Raw genomic sequence first — 24,205 nt, forward strand, 5'->3', positions numbered from 1 at the left:
TTGATTACAGTAACTAAGCGAATATACATCTTGTCTGTGGTTGCCCTTGTGTCTCCCCATCACCTTGAATATCACCTCTTTGCAGAGGAAACTGATTAGAAAGGGGTCATAAAATTTGAAACCTGGTCACAGAAAATTCATCCTGATGTTTCCTTTCAGCAAGGTAGGAAAACCCTATTAAAAACACATTTCCTGTTTTTTGCAATTTAATCCTGTGATCATAGTTTGTATGTTCCCACTGGTTCATATGTAGGAGTTACTTTACTTTATTTCAACAAAAGAAAGTGTAATTCGGTATGAAAGTATGCAGTGATGCAAGAGGTGAATCAGCTGAATAGAATTCAGGGCAAGGTACAATATGTGTGCTGAAGGTCAAGGGTCAAGGTTGAGGTCAATCTCTCCAATGTCACTATCGTGCAGTGAGCCCCTCACCATGCAAGAGGGATTTCACATGGTCAGCAACAGACTAGCTTTTGGTCATACCAAGTTAAAGGTAAAGTTAGGCTTTTTGTGTTTACATGTGAAGTGTGAGAGTGGCACAACATGATACACAAAAGTGTGTCACAAACAAAATTATTTTGAACTTAAAGGACAAGTCCACCTTCATATACATAAGGATTGAGAGAATGCAGCAATATTAGTACGTAGAACACATTAATGAAAGTTTGAGGAAAATTGGACAATCCGTTCAAAAGTTACGAATATTTTAAGTATCTGCACAGTCACTGCTGGAAGAGAAGACTACTACAGTGTATGATGTCACATGCGTACAACTACAATGTATATAAGGAAAATAAAAAGAGAATTTCACAAAACTTTACTTTTTGAATAAAGTGCACATTTCTTCGACTTGCTACTGACGTATGTTGAGGGTGATACTATTCCCCCTGCCTTCTGAAAGAGAGAAGTCGAGTGTTCTTTTGTTATTCGAGAAAAATGGAAATATGTTGAATTTTCTTTATTCTTCCTTTATATCGTTGTACTCATGTGACATCACCAGCTATAGTAGTCTTTTCATCCAGCCGTGACTGAGCAGAAACTTCAAAAATTCATAACATTTTAAAGGGTGTGTACAGTTCTGGTCGAGGTGAGGATTTAGCTTTTAACATTTTGCGAGATATTCAGAAACCAGCGTATGAGATGTCAAAGAGCATGCAATTCTAAAAGGTATCAAAAGTTTATTTGATGAAAATCGGTTTTGAAATGGCTGAGATATCTAAAAACAAGGTGAAACAAAGAGATGCTAATAAAGTTGTGGCATGTCGCCTTTTATTATTATCACTTTTTTGGATATCTCAGCCATTTCAAAACCAATTTTCATTAAATAAATGTTGAATCCTTCTTAAAATTACATGCTCTTTCATATTTCATAAGAGGTTTCTCATTATCTCACTTAGAAATGTTCAAAACATGAATCCCTTACCTCAACCAGTGCTGTACAGTCCCTTTAACTGGTTGTCCGATTTTGCTCAAACTCTCACTGATGTGTTCTTCTAATATTGCTGCATTCACTCAACCCACATGTCTATGAAGGTGAACTTGTCCTTTAAGGTACGTGGCAAAAAAATAAAAAAGTAAATGGCAAAATTCAGGTTTTCATGCTTTTGTAATCCAGCAAGTGGGAAAATGAAATGATCCTTGATAGCTTCCTATTTTGCTAAATATCAGAGTGATGGCAAGATACAGTAGTTCGGTAATGAAGGATACCACAAGGCAAGGACTCTGGGCAAGCTACATGACAGATACACCACTTATAAACATGTATCGCAACTATTTCTATCTAAAACAAAATCCCACAATTATACCAACTCCACAAATGTACAATGATCTTTTGCCAGGTAGACGCTTTGTAATGATTCATCACTTGGTGCTGTCATGCTACATATAGATCAGTATGTCTCTAGCTCTTACACGTTACATGCATTCAGTTGAAACCACTATGCAATATGCATGCATGGTACTGTAAAACGAGGAATGTTGAATAGCGTGCATTTTAATTTCGCGAATCTCGCGAGAGCCAAGATTCGCGAAAATAAAATGCACACGAAGGCTCTTGTCTACACTATATGCATTGAATGTCAGAGGCATTTCATGAAAATTTCATGCCGTGAAAAATGCCGTCGGCTCCAATTCGCAAAAATCTCATGCCACTATCATGTTTTACAGTACTCTATACATGCTATTCCTACTCTCCACATATACCTATGCTTTGAAGCACTATCTGTATCATTCCATGTGAAATTTCCATGTCTAAATGTACACAGACAAGTATGTGAATTGTAACAGATCATGCCCATTCAAATAGCTCTTCAGTAGTTGTTGGTTTTTTTTACATTTCCCAAATTTAAAACCAGAGTAATGAGGTCCATGATTTGTAGTTAATGGAAGCTTGTACATGTACATGTAGTTTCCATATCTTTATTTGGAAGTCTGATATGGACCTTCTTTCATGGCCCTGTCAAATGGCAATGGTACAGTCTGCAAACTGGCAGGAACCCTATACAAAAGTACATTGTATTTGGTGTAATGTTTGATCAGTCATCAAGACAATCAACAATTTACGATGTACATGGTCTGCCCAAATGGCACCCTGTCTAAATTCATGTAATTACACAATACAGTATTATGTACAGATGAAAGACTGAGACAGGACAAAAAAGGGGAGTAGGCCTAATTCTGGTGTTAGAACTGCAGAGACTCCAACCCCAAGCACCTTCTGATCTGGAGATTCTCCCGCCCAAAACCCCTAACAAACGGGAGACTCCAAGTTGATGTGTGCGAAGTTCCTAGGGTTTTAGATGTTCTCTGGTGCTATCTAAGGCTTATTGTTTCAACATACGATAGCAATAAGTAAGAAATCCTTTCCACCGGGAGACACAGAGCCAGGGCGGGAGAAATCAACTCTCAAACGGGAGAACAGGAGATTTTGCAAAAATGGGCTTTCGGCGGGAGATCTCCCGTCGAAAACGGGAGGGTTGGAGTCTCTGGAACTGTGTTTCGCCTCTGGACATCGCCAGTGTGAAAGTGGCAAAGGGATGAGACAATAGGTTGTACGAACATGGCAGCTATAAACGCCCCCATCATGCAGTGCTTCCATTTCGATGTGAAACCTCCGTTTAATAAACAGTATCAATCCGGCGAATCTGATAGAAGCAATAAGCATGGAATTATATTTGTACGTATCATCAAAATGCGTAAAGGCTTGCACAGAATTCATACACCAGGTAAGTTTCTTAAATGTCATATTTCTCCTTTTTTGTCTTCACAAAAATCATAGTCATGCTATAGATAGTTTGTTGGCATGTGTTTTTATCAAAAGCAAGATGTTATAAAACAAAAGTCTTCCTTAGCCTGGAGAACCCCAGTATTAAAGGGGTTCTCCAGGCTAAGGGAACTTTTGTTAAAATGAAGTTGGTGACTCTCCACAATTCTCTTCCTGTACAGCGAGACTGCTTCAACTTCATCCGAATAGCAGAGAGCAAGAACAGTGGGCTTCTGGTGTGTGGTACCAACGCCCTTAACCCGAGATGCTACATTTGCAATGTGACCCGGGATGCTGATGTAAGTGAGAGATATTTTTGAAGGGATGGTATAGTATTGATTAAGGTGAGGATTCAGCTTTTAAGTTTCTGTGAGATACTTAGAAACCACTTTGTGAAATGTTAACCCGTTGAGGACAGACTGATTTTGCTACAACACGCATTTCCCATAGACACCTGCCCGAGTATACTCGGGACTTGTCCTCAACGGGTTAAAGGACAAGTTCACCTTATAAACATAAGGATTGAGAAAATGCAACAATATTAGTAGAACACATCAGTGAAAGTTTGAGGAAAATTGCACAATCGATGCAAAAGTTATGAATTTTTTAAATTTTTGTGTTGGAACCGCTGGATGAGGAGACTACTACAGCTTGTGAGTCATATGCGTACAACAGTATAAAGAAAATATAAAAGAAAATTCAACATATTTTCACTTTTTTCGCATAATAAAAGAGCAATTGACTTGCCTCTTTCTAAAGGCAGGGGGAATAATATTACCCATAACATTTATCGGTAACGAGTCAGGGGAATGTGTACTTTTTTCAAAAGATGGAATTTTGTGAAATTCCCTTTATATTTTCCTTATATTGTTGTACGCATGTGACATCTAAGTTATTCATACACTGCAGTAGTCTTCTCATCCAGCGGGTACTGCACAAAAACTTCAAAAATTCATAACCTTTGAACGGATTGTCTGATTTTCCTCAAACTTTCAATGATGTGTTCTACTAATATTGCTACATTCTCTCAATCCTTATGTTTATGAAGGTGAACTTGTCCTTTAAGGAGCATGGAATTTCCAAGAGGAATTCAAAGTTTGAAGAAAATCTGTTTTGAAATGGCTGAGATATCAACAAACAAAGTAAAACAAAGCAATCCTAATAAAAGTTGGGTCCCACCTCGTATTAGGATCGCTTTGTTTTGGATATCTCAGCCATTTCAAAACCAATTGTCATCAAATAACCTTTGAATACCTCTTAGAATTACATTCTCTCACATATTTCATATGGGGTTTCTCATTATCTCAAAAAAGTATCAAAAGAAGTTGGAAACCTGAAGCCCCATCTCAACTGAAACTGTGCCAACCCAGAAGATAAAATGGAAGTCCTTGTGTGTCTGTTACTTATGTTGTTGTTGCTACAGTTTTTCTCTTTTTTTTATTTATTGAGGGGGAGGGGACTGACACCTTTGTTTATAGTTGTGTTTTTTCTTTCTTGTAGGGGAGGAGAAGAGAAGACCCTTTCCTCTTTCACTTTTCTTTTCCCTGTTCTATGCAAGGACTCATGTCATGCAAAAATACAATGTATGTTTATGAATTAGTGCAATCTGTGGATGTATATGTTGTGACACACCCTGTAGTTATTCCTTGTATACAGAGCATTTCTTTTCATGTCATATCTGTTATTGATCTCAAGGTAACCGTTACTTTTGTGCTAATACAATCCTTTTATGGCTACGAGTTCTCATAATGTGTTTCCAAATTAAGCTCTTTACATCCATTGTAATAGTTATGTAGAAATACTTTTAGATGTTGGATGTACATGTATGACAATTCATGGAAAAACTTCATGCAGTAATGAAATCTTGCTGTATTGTTTTTTTTTTTTTAATGATCGGTGCTTACAGTACATGAGTCTGCTTCTAAATATTCATCTCTTTATTACACCCTCCCCAGCATTCAAATTAAAAATCGCATTCTGCCATGGAAATCATGGTACTCCAGATACACGTAATTCATGTACAGTGTAAAAACAAGGGCAATATTTTCTCATTCTTTGGACCAACAGATGGAATACATTGCCAATTTTCAAAGTGAATCTTACGACATCTTTTTTTTTGTTCCTTATCGCAACATTTTTTTTTTTTGCAAGGGACACTGAATTGTGTCATATTGGAAATATGAAGGACATTATCATCATTATCGCCTCGACCACATTAGCCAAAGTGAGACAAAGGCATCACTTTTCTGTCCTTGTCGTTGTCATGGTCACTGTCAGAGTGGGTGTCGGCGTTGGCATTGTCGGCGTTGGCATTGTCGGCGTTGGCATTGTGGGTGTCATCAATTTGGTGTACTCTCTCTAACTTTCCACACCTTTAATCTGCAGTATGTATGACCACCAAACTCACACCACAGATACATAACCTGAAAATGAAGGTCATTTGTTAATATGGGTGCAGTCCAAGAAGGTCGAGGGTCAAAAGGTCAATCAGCTTGCCCTGATACAAAGCTCTGTAGGGCCTGCTCACAGTATTGTTGCATATTCTCAATAACTTTCTTTTGAGCTATGACCGCCAAACTGACATCACAGGTACATAACCTAGAGATACCGGTCCAAGTTCAAATATGGGTGAAATCTGCCAAGGTCAAAGGTCACTTGTCAATTAACTTTCCCTGATAAGCATTGTACTGACAGTATTGTGATTTACTCTCAATAACTTTCCATCGATTTGAGCTATGACCACCAAACTCAACACTGCTTTCACTTTGATTTTCATTTGATACTTCTGCACAGCATGCCTGAATGACCCTAATCTTTAAATCCTCTTTTCCCCTTTTCTATGAAAAAACTGCACCTCCTAATTCTCTCTGTAATAATTTCAATCACTTTTTTGAATGGGTTAGAATAGTCCAATTTGAACAAGTTATGTATCATTTTAAATCTTTGAGATTACTCTTTCATAGTATGCAGAAAAGTGGATACTCATTTTGGCCTACTATTTATGTGTTTTGAGCTGGGTGGTCAACATCATTTTCCATGTTATGAAGTAGAGCAAATTATATATCGGCCTATCAGTGTAAAGATGAGCATCTAACAAATGCACATTTGCCAAAAAGCAGAAAAATTATTTACCTCACATAATGATATGGCTTTCCTGATGATGCATAACATTTTTGTTTCAGTGTTGGCTATTGCTTTACTATCTGTGTGAGACCCACCTTCACATCCATGGATGCATGGAGTATGCTTTTGGCATGGCGACGTGACATACAATTGTAAATTCATGCTTACAGGAAAAAAAATGAAGATCAATTCATTGTAATGTGGAGATGTTAATAAATTTGTGGCATTTTAGTCCTTCCTCCACATCATTTTTCTGATGTAAATCGTATGAAGCATACAATTGAGGTTCATTCATGTGTTCACTTTATAGGAGTGGTATACAGTAGTTTTGATTAAGCAGGGGGTTCAGGTTTTCACTTATTGCAAGATGATTATAGAAACCACGTACATTCCAAAAACAAAGCAAAACAAACTTTGTTTTTTGATATCTCAGCTATTTTAGAACCAATTTTCATCAAATAGACTTTAAATTCCTCTTAGAATTGTATGCTCTTTAATATTTCATATCTTGGTTTCTAATTATCACCAAAAAAAAATTGAATTCTGAATCGCCAGCTTAACCAAAACTATACTATCCCTTTAAATTTTAAATACCCAAATGGTATGCCATTCAAAGAAAACAAAGACAAACACCACACATTACGAGGTTCCCCAACAGAGTGCACTTCCAATTGAAAACATCCAGCCAAAAACATTTCCTTGAGGCTGGCTGTGAAAGTGAATATAAGAATTGTGTTCATCTAGTGTAAATCAGGAATCCTGGGGAAAAAAAAAAAAAACATACAGGGAAGTGAAGACTGGTAAAGTATTTGCTTGTTGCTTTGCTGGTTTTTTGTACCATGTATGGCTCTGGTGTTGTTTCAAGCATGTCTGATATGGGTGAAAGTTTAATGGCACCATCGAAATGAAGTGTATAAAACTGATATCAGTTATGAATGTGGCGATATCAGTTGTGAATGATGAACATATCACATTACGCCCCAGCTCACATTTTATTGGTCTGTGCGTGGTCTATGTTTGAGTGGATACTCAAAACAACCACTGTCTAGGGTGTAAACAATTTGGCTCTATCATGTTACACTCATTGTCAAGTCATTATATTGGACTTCATTCAGGTTATTTTGGCTTTGTCTGATCTTCTTCAGTGATGAGGATTTGCTGTTGTTTCTTTTTCTTTAAATTCATTTTATGAGCAGGGAAACTTTCATCAGCCTCACAACATTCTTTGTTCATGTTTTGATACTATGAACGTTCGAAAACATACCCTACTTTGTTTGGTGTCCACTTGTTGACAGAGAAAGTATCAGCTTCTCGAAACCTTGCTTCATGTTGCTTGGACATGTGTGGACAAGAAGTCTTGGACATGTGTGGACAAGAAGTCTTGACCTGGTCTTCTGTGCCTGTTTATTTCTTCAGAAGGCTCATTTACACCCGTTGAAAAAGCATGAGTAAAAACACGATTCAGATCACACATTTTTATGCAATGGTTCACACAAACACAGGCAAAAAACCTAGCAAATATATGAATTTGATTGATTGATTGATTTTATTTTATTTCATAATTTCTTTTTCATACATAAATGAAATACAAAGTCAATGGAAAGAACTAATTTAGCACAGTATAATTTGAATCTGACAGTTAAAACAGATAAATTATTAATTCAAATATCCAACATTTTTTATAACACAATACAAAATGAAAGCAAACAGGCATTATTTTATGCATTATATTTATGCACCGGTTTACAAGGTAATATTGCTCTTGTTCAAGCGAGACCAAACTGCGCATGGACGAGTCCACTGACCTCTTAGAGATTAGTGAGCAAGTCTTACAGTTTGACCTGACTTTGAGCCTGGTGTGATTTTTGCACAGCCTTCATACACACTTCATGCTGCAAATAATTGCGACTTTTCAGAAAAAGCATGACTATTTTCTGAAATGTCGCGCTTTAAGTTCTTTGGAAAAATGAGCAAAGAAAATGGGATTCCATCGAGATACGGTCAGTTTCCGTCTGTTTGCGTTTGTTTATAAAGTATTGCACGGTTTTGCAATTTGAATCTCACTATTAGTCACGATTGTTGTGTTCACATGCATAATTTTTTTTTTTGCTTTGCGATTCTGATTACTACCCAAATGATTGTGACTACTGCTGGCTGTGTGAATGGATGTAAACAATAACTGACTTCTAGCTGGAGTTTCTCAGATACAGGTTTTCTCCTTGTACGTATACCACGTTACCCTTTTTGTCTAAAGACAAAATTGTAGTTAATCAAGATTTATGTACATGTGTGTGCATGTCTATTGTCAGATTCTGTCTACAGTCATTTTCACATTCAGGCGACAGGTTTGTTCACCAATGAGTACAAGTAAAAGGGTACCGTTATTCATTTCATTTTAATCAAAGTTATCGGCAATGGGAGAACAAAGAACTTGCACTGGACAATGGCTGTTATTCTAGCATACATTGTATACAGCAAAACATTAAGGAAAATCACAACAAAGAATTGTGTATAATGGAGACCACCATAAAGACTAATGTTACAGGGAAAAAATATGCAGTCATTACTAATGAAATAAGAACATGTGAAAGTAAAACTGGGAAACGACAATGGCTTTCTCAATTTTTTTTTTTTTTTTTGTCAGGGTAGCAAGGACAGCGTGTTGTGATCAATCGAATAATGTCTTGGTATGCACACTTGCTTGAATGGCGTCGATCCTCTGCTGACATGTATCTGCACAGAATCACATTGTTCATTTAAAGGCAGAAGCAGTCACTTGGAAAATGTCTCAAATTGGCCTTGTCCAACTTCTTAGAAGCAGGTGAACTCATTGTCTCTCTTAAAGAAAATGAATTAAATATCTTTCATCGTAGACATACCAGTGTGTATTACAATGTATCATTACAGAAGCTTCAGTGTGGGGGAGATTGTTTGTGGATTTAGGTATTGCTCTTCTACTAGAAGAGAAATTCTATAAAGGAAAATTTGCAGCAATTTGAATGAAGCTGGACAATTATTGAAAGTATAGTAACAGTTTCTGAGTCAGTCTAAAACCAACAGGGGGCATTTCATGAAGCAGTTTGGTCGGATATATTTCTGACAAACTGTTACAAGCTACAGAAATCCTTGCATCTGATTGGCTGAGAGCAAATTTGTCCGACAACTTTGTCAGACAAATTCTTGTTGTTGTGCCAGTTCTGTTCAAGCCCAAGTTTCTATGAGGGGAAAACTTCTCCTTTAATAAACCTACATTTTTGTATGGTACGCTTATCATCAAGACGCATGAAAGTAAGACTTGCTGTGCCTTTATGTGATCACCTGATGGCAGAGATACTGTACACAAGCTGATGTTTGTAGGCCAGGTCTCGAAAGTAAACCTGAAAGTAAGCCCATCATGCACCAGCTGCACTTTCACTCTTTGAATGTTTTCTTGAAGCTGTGCATATGGAGAAAATATTTCATGTTTAGAAAGCTTTGATGTTTACATCGCATTTTGATATTGCCATTTTTTATTAAAAGATGGCTTCTTTATGATAGACGATGCATCTTCCAGCTGTGATACTTTCTTTAAACACATCCTAACTAATCCAGTGATCAGCCTACCAGTACTACCCACAGTTTTGACATCAAGGTCTCCGTCAGTTTTTCTTGTTCCTTATCATGCTATTGTTGCATTTCAACCTGGTGTTGTTCATTATTCGGAAGGTTCGTTAATCTGGAAATGAAATAGGGTTTGTTATTCCGAAGGTTTGGTATTTTGAAACACACAAATTCCTTATACCTGGAGATTTAACAATCCAAACGTGAAAAAGGGTTTGTTAACCGAACATCTGTGGCTTTATGTCAAAAGTTTGTTTGTAATATTCTGAAGGTTCATTAACCCAAGAATGAAATATGTTCCTTATTCTGAAGGCTCTTCAATTGGAAAATCAAACAAGGTTCATTAAGATGAAAATGAAATAAGGTAAAATAAGATGAAATAAGGCATGTTTTTTCAAAGTTGAATAATCTGCGGAAAAGAACGGCTCATCTTTATGGTAATATAAAAGAGGAGGAAGGATGGCATACAGAGGAGGAGAAAACTAACTTTTTTTTTCATTATAAAACAATTTTACAAATTATGATTGTAGTTCACTTCCTCAGTATCAAAAGTATATTGTATGTGTTTGTGTGTGTCTACATACATATTTGTGTGTGGGTCAGTGTGTGTGTGTGTGTGTGTTAGCTTTCATTGCGTAATTTCCTTCCATTTTGTTGTTGTTTTTTAAACTACAGCATCATATTTTGTCACCTATGAAGTTTTTTTTTTTCATTTTTGGATCAACAAACCTTATTTCATTTTCAGATTCACAAACGTTCAGTATAACAACCTTCAGAATGACAAACCTTCAGAATACAGAAATATTATTCCTCATTCAGATGAATGAACCTTACATGTATTTCCTTATCAGAGGAACAAACTTTCGGAATAATGAACATATGTTCATTTTTGGATTGATGAACCATCAGAATAACAAACATTATTTCATTTCTGGATTAACAAAGCTTTGAAATAATGCACCTTATTTCATTGTTGGAATTATGAAGCTTCAGAATAACCAACCCTTGGATTAATGGGCCTTCCTAATAATGAACCTTCTGAATAATGAACTGTAACCATTTCAACCATGTACATTGTATACACACTCGTGTGAATGACTAGAAGTATTCTTCAACCACACGAGCCCTGATGATCAAGGAGTACTATACTCTGCAGTGTTGACATTGGGTGTATTCCAAGAAGACTGTTATGACAGGGTTTTTTTTTTCTTTTTTTTTTCTTTTTTTTTGGGGGGGGGTCTCAGCTTTTCTCGATGGTGCGTGGCTCCATTCTGCTACAGGTATTTTTCTTTAAGTCATTTGTCAGGAGGAAAGAGAAAATGATCAGATTACTGTATCATTTTTGCCAACTTCAATGGTATGTTTTGCTTTCGGGAAAAGTCTCCCTTGATCCATACATACAATGTATGAGGATGGCAGTGCTGTTTACATGTGAATATCGAATGTTGTTTATTCTGCTGTAATGTATTTAACTGTCTAGTCTCTAAAGACTAACATTGTTTGTTTGACATGCCATTTACAAAATGAGAACTTCAAATGAAGGTTGCCAGATTAGCCACCGCCCCCCCCCCCCCCTTCAATATTTTGTCGGTGATGCTCTTCCTATCCGGGTCCAGTGGACCTTAAACATTGCCTTGAACTTGAATGCTTGTCGGTGCGCTCAGAGGATGTACAGCCGGGACGTGTTTACAGGACCCAATCACCATCAAATTGGGGCAATGTCCGCCTTATCCACTCATCTTCCACTATGGTCAGATAAAGACTTCCACCAGCCTCGCTGCCCTTGACTCTGAGCTTCCAGCGACAGTGTAGATGCACTTTTTTTTTTGGGGGGGGGGGGGGGGGGGGGGGGTCATATATTCGTCCCTGGTGAATTGATGCGTCACATCTGAACGCAGTCGGGTTTTGGTGGACAGGCAATTATAACAAATTTTGGTGTCATTCTAACATCAAATTCATTTTGAGAGGTTGAATTGAATGCACAGTCTGAAATGCTCCATGAAACTTTTCAGGGATGTGATTAAAGTTTGTACTGGTCTATTCTAAATTGCTAAAATTGTTAGAAATTATTGTCATTTGAAACAAATGGAATTAAAACGATCTAATGATTTCAAATCTGAACCCTGCGTGCACTCAAATTTTCTCTGAGATTAATTCATGTGAGGGATGTGTCATATTTTACCCTGTATATTGTTCTGTAAAGATGTTGCTCCTATTCATTTTTCATCTGTTTGTATTGTATTTCTTCTTCTTCTTCTTCTTCTTCTTTTTTTTTTTTTTGGGGGGGGGGCAGGGTTGCTCATTCAAGTGATTTTCCATTTGGCCATTTCTGTTGCATCTAGCATTGTTCATATGAATAGTTTATGATGCAAAATACCTTTATTAGAAATTTCTAGTCTTTTCACAGCTTGGTGGAATAAGTTATGCAGAATAAAGGGTAACAGCACTGCAAATATTGTTGATCAAGTGAAGTTTTGGAACAAATGCCGAACATAACTTTATGAGATGTTTTGCAAAATAATAAAGGTGATTGAAAACCATTTCACTGCTGTTAAAAAGGGGGTTTCAGTTCCTGCTTTTCAAAGCTTAGACATGCATACAGGTACGTAGATATCACAGTTGTCTGGAGAATTCAAATTAATTTGCAAGAAGAGAAGAAGTGATGGAAACTTCTGAAACTTCAGATGTGATGTTGAAGTCTTCTGATCTACAAAAAAAGAGTTCAACTTGGAAGAAAAAGGGGAGAAGATGTGTGGTGTATGGGTGAAGTAACTTGGCACAGAGTAAATTTTGCACCTTGTGACCAGAACTTGTATAAATGTCTTGCAGCTATACAGGTTCACCCCCTCCAAGGCTCTCTATCATGGAAATACATATATGTACAAACTTCACCTCTAATAATTTCATGTGATTCAATGATATTCATAAAGATACTTCCCGCAAATTTTGAGCCACAAAACCCTTTTGAAATGAACAAAATCAAAGTCGACATCACCATTTTGGTAAATGACATTTGAAACCTTGCAGAAGCATTTTTTTTTTCTTCAAGAAACTTTATTCATATTTAAGTCTCAGCTTCGGATGGGTAAGAAATTTTTCAGTGTAATGTATTACACTGAATGTATTAGAAAACGGGTTTGGGTCATCTGGTGAGAAACAGTACAGGTGCCAGCAATACACTATACTAAATTGCATTAAATTAATTCAAGTTTACTACTTTCTTACGAGTTCACGGTTTTAGTAGGGTCAACTTTGAGTCTTGCAACGTCATGGTTTCTATAAGACGCCAAATTTCATCCCAACCCATATCAGGGCAATTACCCCCCTCCCCACTAAATACTGGGGTTAGTGACAAGGTTAGAGTTAGGGTTAGGTTTAGGGTTAGTCTGGGATAGGGTTAGGAATAGGTTCAGGATTAAGATTAGTGGTAGGGTCAGGAGAAGAGTCTGGGGTAATTGCCCAGGGGGTAATTGCCCTAGACCCTCCCAACAATCAGCTTGACCATGGTCAGTGTCTTGCTAAGGCTTGGGCTTGTGTCGACTATACAAAGGCAGCACCTTTGACAACTTGTCCATCAACTGCTCCAGGAAACAAGATCGCCATTTTCTGGAGCAAATTTGCCTACATTTTGTAGCTGTATATCAACAAACAGATAAACAAATGTTACAAACAGTGCTTGAAACTAGCATTTTGGAATAGTATAGTAGACCACAGATATTTGCTTTGTTTTATGAGAACTCAATCTTTGATAGTTTTATTGCCTTTGTATGACATATCATACTTAATTTAATTCCTTAGAGTCAATCTTTTAGGCTATAAAATGTAATATTCAAACTCAGTACATTTACCATGACAAAAGGACTTAAAAAGGACTTTAAATGTATGTGAGTGAGAGTAAAATACATAAAATGTGACATATATACAGCGTACTATGCACTCTGCCTTGCATTCTGATTTTTTTATGAGTGTGTGTACATTATATTATACATAGCATACAATATGTTTGATTTAACTTTAAGTCTTTAAAGGGACTGTACAGTACTGGTTGAGGTGGGGATTCATGTTTTGAACATTCCTAAGTGAGATAATGAGAAACCTCTTATGAAATATGAAAGAGCATGTAATTTTAAAAGAAGGATTCAACATTTATTTCATGAAAATTGGTTTTCAAATGGCTGAGATATCAAAAAAAGTGATACTAATAAAAGGCGACAGGCCATGCCTTTTATTAGGATCTCTTTGTTTCACCTTGTTTTTGGATATCTCAGCCATTTCAAAACCGACTTTCATCAAATAAACTTTTGATAACCCTTAGAATTGCATACTCTTTGACATCTCATAGAGTGGTTTCTGAATATCTCGCAAAACGTTAAAAGTTAAATCCTCACCTCGACCAGAACTGTACACACCCTTTAAACAACACACAAGTACATTTGAAGACCATAACTGCTACAACTGCTACTTCTACTACTGCTTTAACATGGAGGGCATTGCTAGTTTAATTACTTCATAAACTGTATTTTGTTTTCAGTCAATTAACCAACGATAGCTCCAGATCCTATTACCTGCAGGTTGGCATGGAGTCATGAACGAATGGTTTCATTGCATCAATGCGTATAAACTATTGTGTGTCAGGATGGACCATACTTGGCAACGATGTAAATTTTCCCGAAGCTTGTTGACTATTGCCGTGGTAGTTGAGAGCTCTCTCAAGTTGTGTTTGCAAATGTTTGGTTTTAGCCAGTCACGTTCATTTTGATTTCTTTTGGTTTGATATTGACAGAGATTGTCTTGTGTATCTTTCATGCCGTAACATAATAACACTGTGTGGAGATACTACTGTAGTCTTTTGCTTACAATGCTGCCATATGCATATGTATTGATAAATTGTGTGGACACCAGTCTTATTGTATGTTGGTAATCATTGCAGTATACACAATCACAATCTCAGAACCTTTCTTGGTCCAAGTTCTCATAGAATGGCAGTCCTAGTATGACACTTAATTGTATCATTGATTCTCTCAGTCTCAAAAGTTTGCTCTGTTGATTTGTATGTATGACAAGAAAAAAAAAAGAAGAAAAGCACACACAGAATTTTGAAACATTGACCTTCCAAATACATCAATTGTATGTAAGTCCACTACCGTATGTTAACCCTTTCTGTTTTTGCCTCCCAAACCAACCAAGGTGCTTCTTGCCTTATATATTGCCCAGGGCAAGTGAAAATCAAAGTCAGGCAAGTGTTTTGGAAGAATGAGAAAAATGTTTGCTCGAATTGGTTACGCTAAAAGTTTTGAAGCCACCTTCCTTTCACCCCCGCCCCCTTCAAACCCACAAAGTCAACCATACAGAAACCCAAATATAATGACTGTTTAGTGGTGCAAAGCACTTTGATTTCAACGCAACTTTCGAACACTTTAAGAGGCCCCAATGTAATGCAACACCAATACTTGAGCAAACCAAGTTTCTTACTTCAATGTGTTTTATATCCAAGTGTATAAAACAACATTGTACTGATTATTCAGAGGATTGTGTTTAATGTAGTGCTTGACTTAAAAATGATTTTCTATATCATTTTCTATATTTCTGGACTTTCTTCAGGCAAGTGTTCTGCAACAATTTGAAATTTTGCTTGCCCGACCAGGCAAGTGGTAAAAAAAATATATATAAAATTATGTAGCACCCTGCCAAGTCACAAAACATGAGCCTGAATGTTCCCCAAATACATTACATGGTGGCTGTTGTTTTAAAGTTATTCTTTGTTCCTCTGTTTTAGGCACAATGCATTACATACAAAATTGCAGCCAACACACATATTGTTCTCACAAATCATGATGTTCAACCCTGTTCTTCCATCCAGGGTATGATACAGGGCATAAGCTGCCCCGGTCCCACAGAAAAAACCCTGCATGTACACAAGGACACAAGGTCATAGGTACTCTGGATGGTAGCTGGGCATTGCCCCCATAACACTGGGAACTGAACGCGACAATCCCCTCTATGCAGGTGAGTGACATCTGAGGTGATATCCAGTCATGTAACTTTTCTGCTTTTTTAGTACCAGGGCCTACGGATGTTATTACTTTTAGGATCAGAATGGTTCATCACATCACATGTGATGTGGAAGTAGAAGACTGATCCTATAGTATTCCGGTCTCAACATGGAAGAATTAACTTTAACAAGTTCAGCCTGAACTTTCTTGCAAATGGTGGCCTGATTTTCAGTCATATATTTCATTAGATTTTTATAATATGTCATTTAGATCCCTTTCAAAGATTTTTGTTTTTTCTTCACTGGATTACAAAACTACTCACAAAAATACATGCAGGTCATTATACGTGAGAGTAATGACTGTTTTATATGCAGATTTACTGAAATCAGAGTTCATAAAATTATTCTTTTTGAGTGAGCTGCAACACAAGATCTGGATAATATGAAGGTTGTCAGAGGGGGTTGTGCATGCTTTAAAAGTCTTGTTTACCTTTGGGAACAGTGATGTAAAAAAATTTTGAGATATGACACTTAATGCATATATGTGTAGGTCTGTTGTACAGAGCAAAACATGTCACACCAAAAATTTTTGCAATAAAGCCTAGAATATAAGGAGATATCTGTATTTTTCTCAATATACCGTAACTGTAGAAGGTTTGGTCTGGAAAATTTTTTATTTTAACTATTGTTCACAATTTGTATATTTTACAATACTAAACATCGATTTTACCAATTGAGATTTCTACAGTGGTTGTTTCTATCCCTAACTCACATTTTAGAACTCCTAAAGCACTAATGCTGGGTTTTTGTTTAATCTGCAAATAGTATTTTATGCCTTAAAGTGCCATGTCAAATGCTTGCACACTGGCACTGGTCCGAAGGTCCCGGACCAGCAAAAATCACTGTCGGGACCTGTAACTTTTTCAGGAATGGACCTGTAAGAAATGGAAAAAACTAGGTACGTACTGGTCTAACAGACAAGTCTGTCCAGTAGAAGAAAAAAAATGGGTTTGCATGCAGCTCTGACTTTGTCCATAGGGCCGCTATTGAAACTGAAATGAAACTCAGTTACGACATTTCTCTTTGACTCATTTTGTACATTGGTAGATGGTATGCTCTTCCTGGGCGTGTCTAAGACCAGCGACAAGAGTCGCACCTCCATCTCGCGGGTGAGCATACCCGAGGACTAGTGTTGGCTGGTCAGACAGCGCATCCCTCTCCAGCTTGGACACCACATCCTACTTCTTCAGATCGGTCAATGGTAACTATTCCTGTGAATTGAAGGTTTGATGTAGGAACGTGCTGCAGATGAAGCACATTACCATAGCATGATTTTATGATTGATTATGATCATGATAGTTTTATGGCGATAGAGTTTTTACATAATATGAATGGAATTTATAGTGATAATAGTTGTTTCTAATGTATATTGGTACTGTAAAACAAGGAATGTTCATGTGCATTTTAATTTCGCGAATTTCACTGAGCGCCAAGATTCGCGAAATTAAAATTCACTTGCGAAAGTTTCTTGTCTACACTATATGCATTGAATGCCAGTGGCAGTTCGCAGAAAATTTCACGCTGCAAAAAAGGCCGTCGGCTCCACAATCGCGAAAAATTCATGCCGCGAATATATCATGTTTTACAAGTATTTTCATTATTATTATTATTGTTATTATTAGCATTATTACTATTTTCATTACCGTTATACTGTTTAGATGAAATATTAAGTGGTAATTTAGAGTAACACATTTCTAGTGTAGTCCATTGACATCAGTGAAGTAACTGTGTGCTAAGACATGTCAAAAGATTTAAAGAATGGAGTAGAAGTAAAAGTAAAAGTGACAGTGCGAATGTAAGTGTGAAGCCAGGTTAAATTTGTGATATGAGTTAAGAATAAGGAATATGAAGCAAGCGGACTACTGGGGAATTATTTTCTGCTCAGGCATGTATCCAGTGTCCAAAAGGCCAGCATTTGTGTGACACTTGTGATCCCTAAATTCTGCACCTGCGCTTCCGGCCGGCCGTAACAGCACACATGTCCTGTTTAGGTGTATTGTTTCTCCAGAGAAAATTACCACAGAATTTTACAACTAAAACATTGATTTATGTATGTGATACAGTGTATTCAGTTACTATTAAAATCGTTTGTAGAAATAGTGAAACTTGAAAGATAAACAAACAAACAAACAAACATGCACAAAAACAAAAACAACATGTTCTGGATTGGGTTACCGTCTGTCCCTCAGGACATACATAGAAAAAATGGTAACTATTTAAATCACAAACAACAAAAAAAGAAGAGAAAAATTGTTACACTGACCTCATCATCGTATTAATGGAAGGGATGTGTAGACACACGTGTTGTAACAGAGGATAGTTTAAAAAGATTCAGCTCAATGTTTCAAGTCAATCCTCAATATGAGTGACGCATTTGCAGAGCAAGAGTAGATCTATGTATTTGGGTAATGCATAAAACCTTCATCATTGATTATATTGATCATTATGTTGACCTTTTACAAGCTGTGTTTTATTTTGTGTGTGTGTGTGTGTGTGTGTGTGTGTGTGTGTATGTGAAGTCGTGATGAATCTTGAAGATTCTGTCATTCCTGAAGTCCCATCACCTCATTTCTGTGCTGTACAGAATTAGCTCAGCAGATCACCTACATATAATTCACTTTGATTTCTGTGCTACATGTAGATGATGGTATAACAAAGGATTAATATTGTAAACCTTCAAACAACACATAAAGAGTTGAATGCTTTTTGTTTATGTAGTATAGTCACAAGTAAACAAGAGAGCATTAAACAAAATGGTGCTTATGATTCTTTCTGGCATGAAATACAGCATTCACAAATATGTTTTTGTAAAGTTTATGGCACAAAAGATGAAAACATTGCCAAAACAGTTTGCAACTAATATTTAATTGCATTTCATAAAAATGTCTATAGATGTTATTAATGCCTCCAAGAAATAGAACATATGATACAAGAGCAATCCAACTGTTGTACTTTTTATTGTTGACTGAGCTTCTTCCACTTCTTACACTATCACTATATCTGCCATAAAAGCAAAAATAGCAAAGGGTTTGTCGACCTTTGACCTTCAATTCTGACCATTAATTCACCACTATTATTACATGGAAATAGATGTTTATTTATTCATACAATTTGTTCCAACTTATATTGACATGACTGGACAATCCTAGATGAAGTTACAGCTGAAAATGTAATATTTTGCATAAATTCAGTTACCTTTGAACTTTGACCTTCTGGCTTTTGCTCAAAATCTAATCAACAGGTCTTAGACCTTGGCCAAGTACTCAGAAAATCCATAGAGAGGTTTTCCTGAAATCATGATAATGGGCCGTACTAGAATGATGGACAAGCCACCTGTATGATGCCAGTGATGCCCTTCAGGGGATAGGCATAAATATTTTTGTACATGTAAACCAGTTGAGGACGGACTTATTTTGCTATTATAAAATTCATTTCCCATAGACACCTGCCCAAGTATTCTCGGGACTCGTCTTCAACGGATTAAGTAAATGGCCATATGTATATTAAAAGTGATTTGAAACTAGCATTCCGATGTCATAAAGTTTTGTAGTATTTGTCGGACTTTGGTGCACTTTTCCCTCATCCAGGGCTTGTACCGTATGCAATCAGCCGTACGTCGTACAGCATTCTCTTTTGAAGTATCTGGAATCTTCACTATCTGAGCCATTTTGAATCCTAGCCTTTGCTTTAAAAAGAAGAAAAAAAAAAGAATAAAGTATAGTTTGTTATGTCTTCTTGCAAAGAGCAAGTGCTTCCAAAATACACGTTAGAGGTTCTTATTGGTCATGTATTTATTTGTTATTCATGTGTGTGTTTGTGTTGTTGTTGTTTTTTTTTTGGGGGGGGGTGGGGATTGATCCTCAACTTAAAAGTTGTAAAATAGCTTGTTTTGACTTGACTTTTTTTTCTTCAAATACCTAAATTCCTTTGTGCTTGACTGTATCTAGGCTTCAATGCTTATGTTCTCCTTACTTTCTGCCAGTCTGCTTTCTTACCATTACTGTGGTGGGATTTTGGAAATTAGTTATGACAATCATATACCACTGGAAGGCAGAGAGTCTACAGATTTTATATGTACAGTATTATAGTTTGCAAATCATCATTTGGTGAATCGTTCAGACTTTTTCCTTCATGACAGGTCACTTTATTTTGAGAGTAGTTTATTCAACAGCAATTTGCTGGTTATCAAACGGTGTTTTATTTTGCCCGCTGTCCCTTGTTATATATGCAGATTTTTTTTTTTTTTTTTTTTTTTTTTTGGGGGGGGGGGGCAAGATTAATCTCGCAATAAAAGAAAGTTTGAATTCTCGTACATAGATTAACCTGTTGAGGACAGACTGATTTTGCTACAACATGCATTTCCCACAGACACCTGCATGAGTATACACGGGATTCGTCTTCAGTGGGTTAAGACATAAAGGGTAGCTAGAAACCAATGATTTACCTAGTTAACCTGTTGAAGACTTGTCTGGAGTATACTTGGGCAAGGTTGTCTATTGGAAATGTGTGATATACGTAGCAAAATAAAGTCGTCCTCAACAGGTTGAAAGTGGATTCTTCTTGTATTCAAACTTGCTAGAAAGGGACTTCCCTGTAATAAAAAAGAATTGAAAAGTCTTATGTGTTGCTTGAAAAGTCTTGTTAAGCAAATTACTCCTACAGCTTATTAGCAATTATACCAATAGTACTAAGCACACAAAATTACCTTTTGAATGTTAATGTGATATGTTTTTTTTTTTTTTAGTGTCTAATGAGTTGTTTTCATGGCAACTGCAATAATGTGGAGGGAAAAAAACTTTGTAGAGTGAAGTACTTCCTCTGCCTTCCAGTAAGTGCAATGATTTTGTTTATACGTGATGGCCTTGAGATATTGATGTACTCAACACGATCTACAATGTATGTGTTTGTCAGAACAGGCGTTGTCATGGTAACCGCAATCAAGAGCAAAAATGTAGGGCAAACTATTCCCACAGTTTTTTACCAGCTGAAGAAAAAATAACATGGTACATGAATCCTGATATATTGATTCATTAAAACCAACAATTTGGAAACTTTCCAATACAAACGCTAGTTCATATTTCACTTTCATAGCCAAAGTGTGTGCATACATGTCACCTTAGTTTTAACCCCCCCATTAAAACTACGGGATGTGGCTGGGTTTCAATCCCACTCAGTGATGTTTCAAGTTACTTTCAGTATCAATCATTAGTTTTTATACTACAGAGAATTACTTGTTTAATATATCATTATCAATATCTAGAAGACCTTCAGAAATAATGTTGGACGTGATGAAAATTTGCGCACATTAGCAGTGCTTAAGTTGTGCATGCCTGTTGCCCATGGAGAAACTATGGAGAATCTGTACATAAGCAGTCAGGCATGATAATTTGTTTGCAGTCATGTGTAAAAGTTTGTCTGGCCTTTTTCATGTGAAGTGTTCCTTGCGAGAGACGCGGGGACCGAGAAATGGCATCTGGTTTGTCGTACATCCTCTAGCAAAATGCGCTGGTACGTTGGGGACAGAATCAAGATTTGGTTACATGAAGGCATATGCCATGGCCTCAGTCAGATAGAATGCCACAAAATTGTACATACACTTTTGATATGTATTTATACGTCAGTTGTTTATTTGCCAATTGAAGTTTGATTTACAGTGTACGTCCAGCCGTTAATAGAGTTTGGAGATATGATTTCTCATGGAAATGCAACAATGAGACAGGGGGTGATTGAAATTTATTGATAGTGCTGTGTCCAACTTGCAGGCACCATTCAGGAGAACAATGAGTGAATGCAGGTAGTCATCAACTTGATCTGTGATGAGTACATTAGGATTGGAAGATGGAAATTTGCGACATGCTTACTGCACAATGCAGAATATACATTTGTAGCTTATGCAATATTCATGCTGGTGAATTCCACCCTTGTGGCTGACCTACCAAGTTTAAAGTTAGTATACAAATATTGAATGGTCACCAGTGCGATGGTACAAGATTTCGCACAAGGTGGAAGAAGGAGGCGCTGTGTTCAACGAGGCGAAGCCGAGTTGCATAGTGTGCCTCATCTTTCAACGAGTGCAAAATCTTGTTCCTTGCAAGAGTGAAGACCATACACTATTTGTATTATACAACACCTCAAACGTCAACTAATAGATGTGGTCCACAAAGATTCTCGAATTTAGCACAGAAATGGCAACCATTTTCCGTGAAAGACGAATGAGTAGCCACACAGTAACAGTAACCATGTACGTACCTACACGAAACAAAGTTGTTTACAAAAATGAGTGACAAAAGTACGAGCTTGTAAGCGCGCCCGTAATTGTTGAGTGCACGCGGCAAATGTTTGTCTATTGTGACATCAGAGCCGTGCGATGGAACAAAAACTTTGTGTCAATTATGAGTTTAACACGGGAGTCAGTGGAAATGGGTGACGTCAGCCATGCCCTATCCATTTCTGCTCAAACAAAATTGCACGGCTAACAGCCACAGCGTATGATGGAATGTTTAACTAAATGTCACGTGATGGGAAATTGACCAATTGGATAGCTACATTCAATTTAGTTGTTGTATAATTATGATATGTGGGTAGTGTATGTGAAGTGTTGTTTGACTTCATAGAGTAATGAGTAGGGTATTAAAAGCACTTTATCCCAATGGCAATGCTGGAAACTAATGATAAGTCATGAGCCGTTAAAACCATGAGACTCGATGATGGGGCCATATGGATGTGGTTTTAAGACCAGAGCCATTCCTGAAAGTGAGAGTGAAGAGATACAATGATTTGATCTCTTTTGTGTCCAAAACAATGAATAGGGGGGAAAGGAGTTGTACAAATTAATGTAATTACTTTAATGTGCCTCTTTCAAAACAAAGAGTGCACCACAATCTTGATGCTATGAACTGCCAGCTTGAGAGCAAAACACACAAAAAACAAGTACAAAAACAAGCACGCACACACTCACACACACACACACACACACACACACACACACACACACACACACACACACACACACACACACACACACACACACACACACACACAAACTCACACAGAACCATATTATTGTAGTGGGCCATCAGTGTAAGTGAGTGTCATTTGAACTTTTTATATCACATAGAGAGATCAGGTGTCACCAAATGGCTTCTCATCTTTTTCATAGGCAAAAGCGAAAGTCACGGTCAGGCAGTGCCTTTTTCCATCGTACTTGTCCACATGGTGAATTAGTTACCAGTACTTGTCGGATACAATGTTTAGAGTCCCCCAAAACACGGCACAGCATCCGAGAGTTGTGCTGTGTTTACGTCTACAGACAACGGGACTCTAAATGGTCACCACACAAAGCGCAATGCACAAGTCTGGCATTATAAGTCTGAAGTATACTATGTAGATCACCCTAGATGAGGGGACTGTAAATGTGACTCAGTACAACAAAAGGATCCGAAAGTTTGGAAGGACAATTTTCTGAAAATGGCATGACATTATTCCTTACACTTCCACTTAAATTTTGTGTATAACACGACTCATAAAAGTACTCTGTTGTGGAGATATCAATGATTTTGTTAGCGCATGTCGAGTGGTTTAGGAAATCGGCGTTTTGAGAAAACCGCCTTCAAAGTTTTCCTTCCAACGCTATCATGATCAAGGGGAACAAGACAGTTTCCACCTCTCTAGCAACCTCTGCAGCGTTCATTCACGCTTTCAAATAACGCCAGCTGTCTACACACTGCCAATCAGTAACCAGGATGCCACGCACTGACCAATAAAATCACTCCCTCGTTGCTAGGGGCAGAGTCTAGCTGCAGCGCTAAATCCAAATCTTCGGACACATTTCTGTTCCATTGAAAGTTGGAAAATCATGGCCCCGAAAAATGCTAATATAATATTTTGCATTTCCTTTGATCATTTAGCTTCGAAATTTCAGCAGATGATAGACAATACATTAGACTATAAAATTATGCCAAAAATAGGACTCTAAACATTTTGACCTATTTTGGTGATCTGACTTCAAACTCGATTTTCTCAGCTCAGCCATCAGCGACTTTAGGATCCTTTTGTTTGTGGTGGGTCACAAATGGCCTCGGGATGAACATGGCACACAATTCTGGTTATCTGCGCTGTTTGTTGCATACTGTAAAAGTGGATATTTTCGCGCCACTAATTTTTCGCGC

The sequence above is a fragment of the Diadema antillarum genome, unplaced genomic scaffold (genome assembly GCF_040938485.1).
Source record: "Diadema antillarum isolate AM-2024a unplaced genomic scaffold, OU_Dant_1.0 scf00000033, whole genome shotgun sequence".
Lineage (NCBI taxonomy): Eukaryota > Metazoa > Echinodermata > Echinoidea > Diadematoida > Diadematidae > Diadema > Diadema antillarum.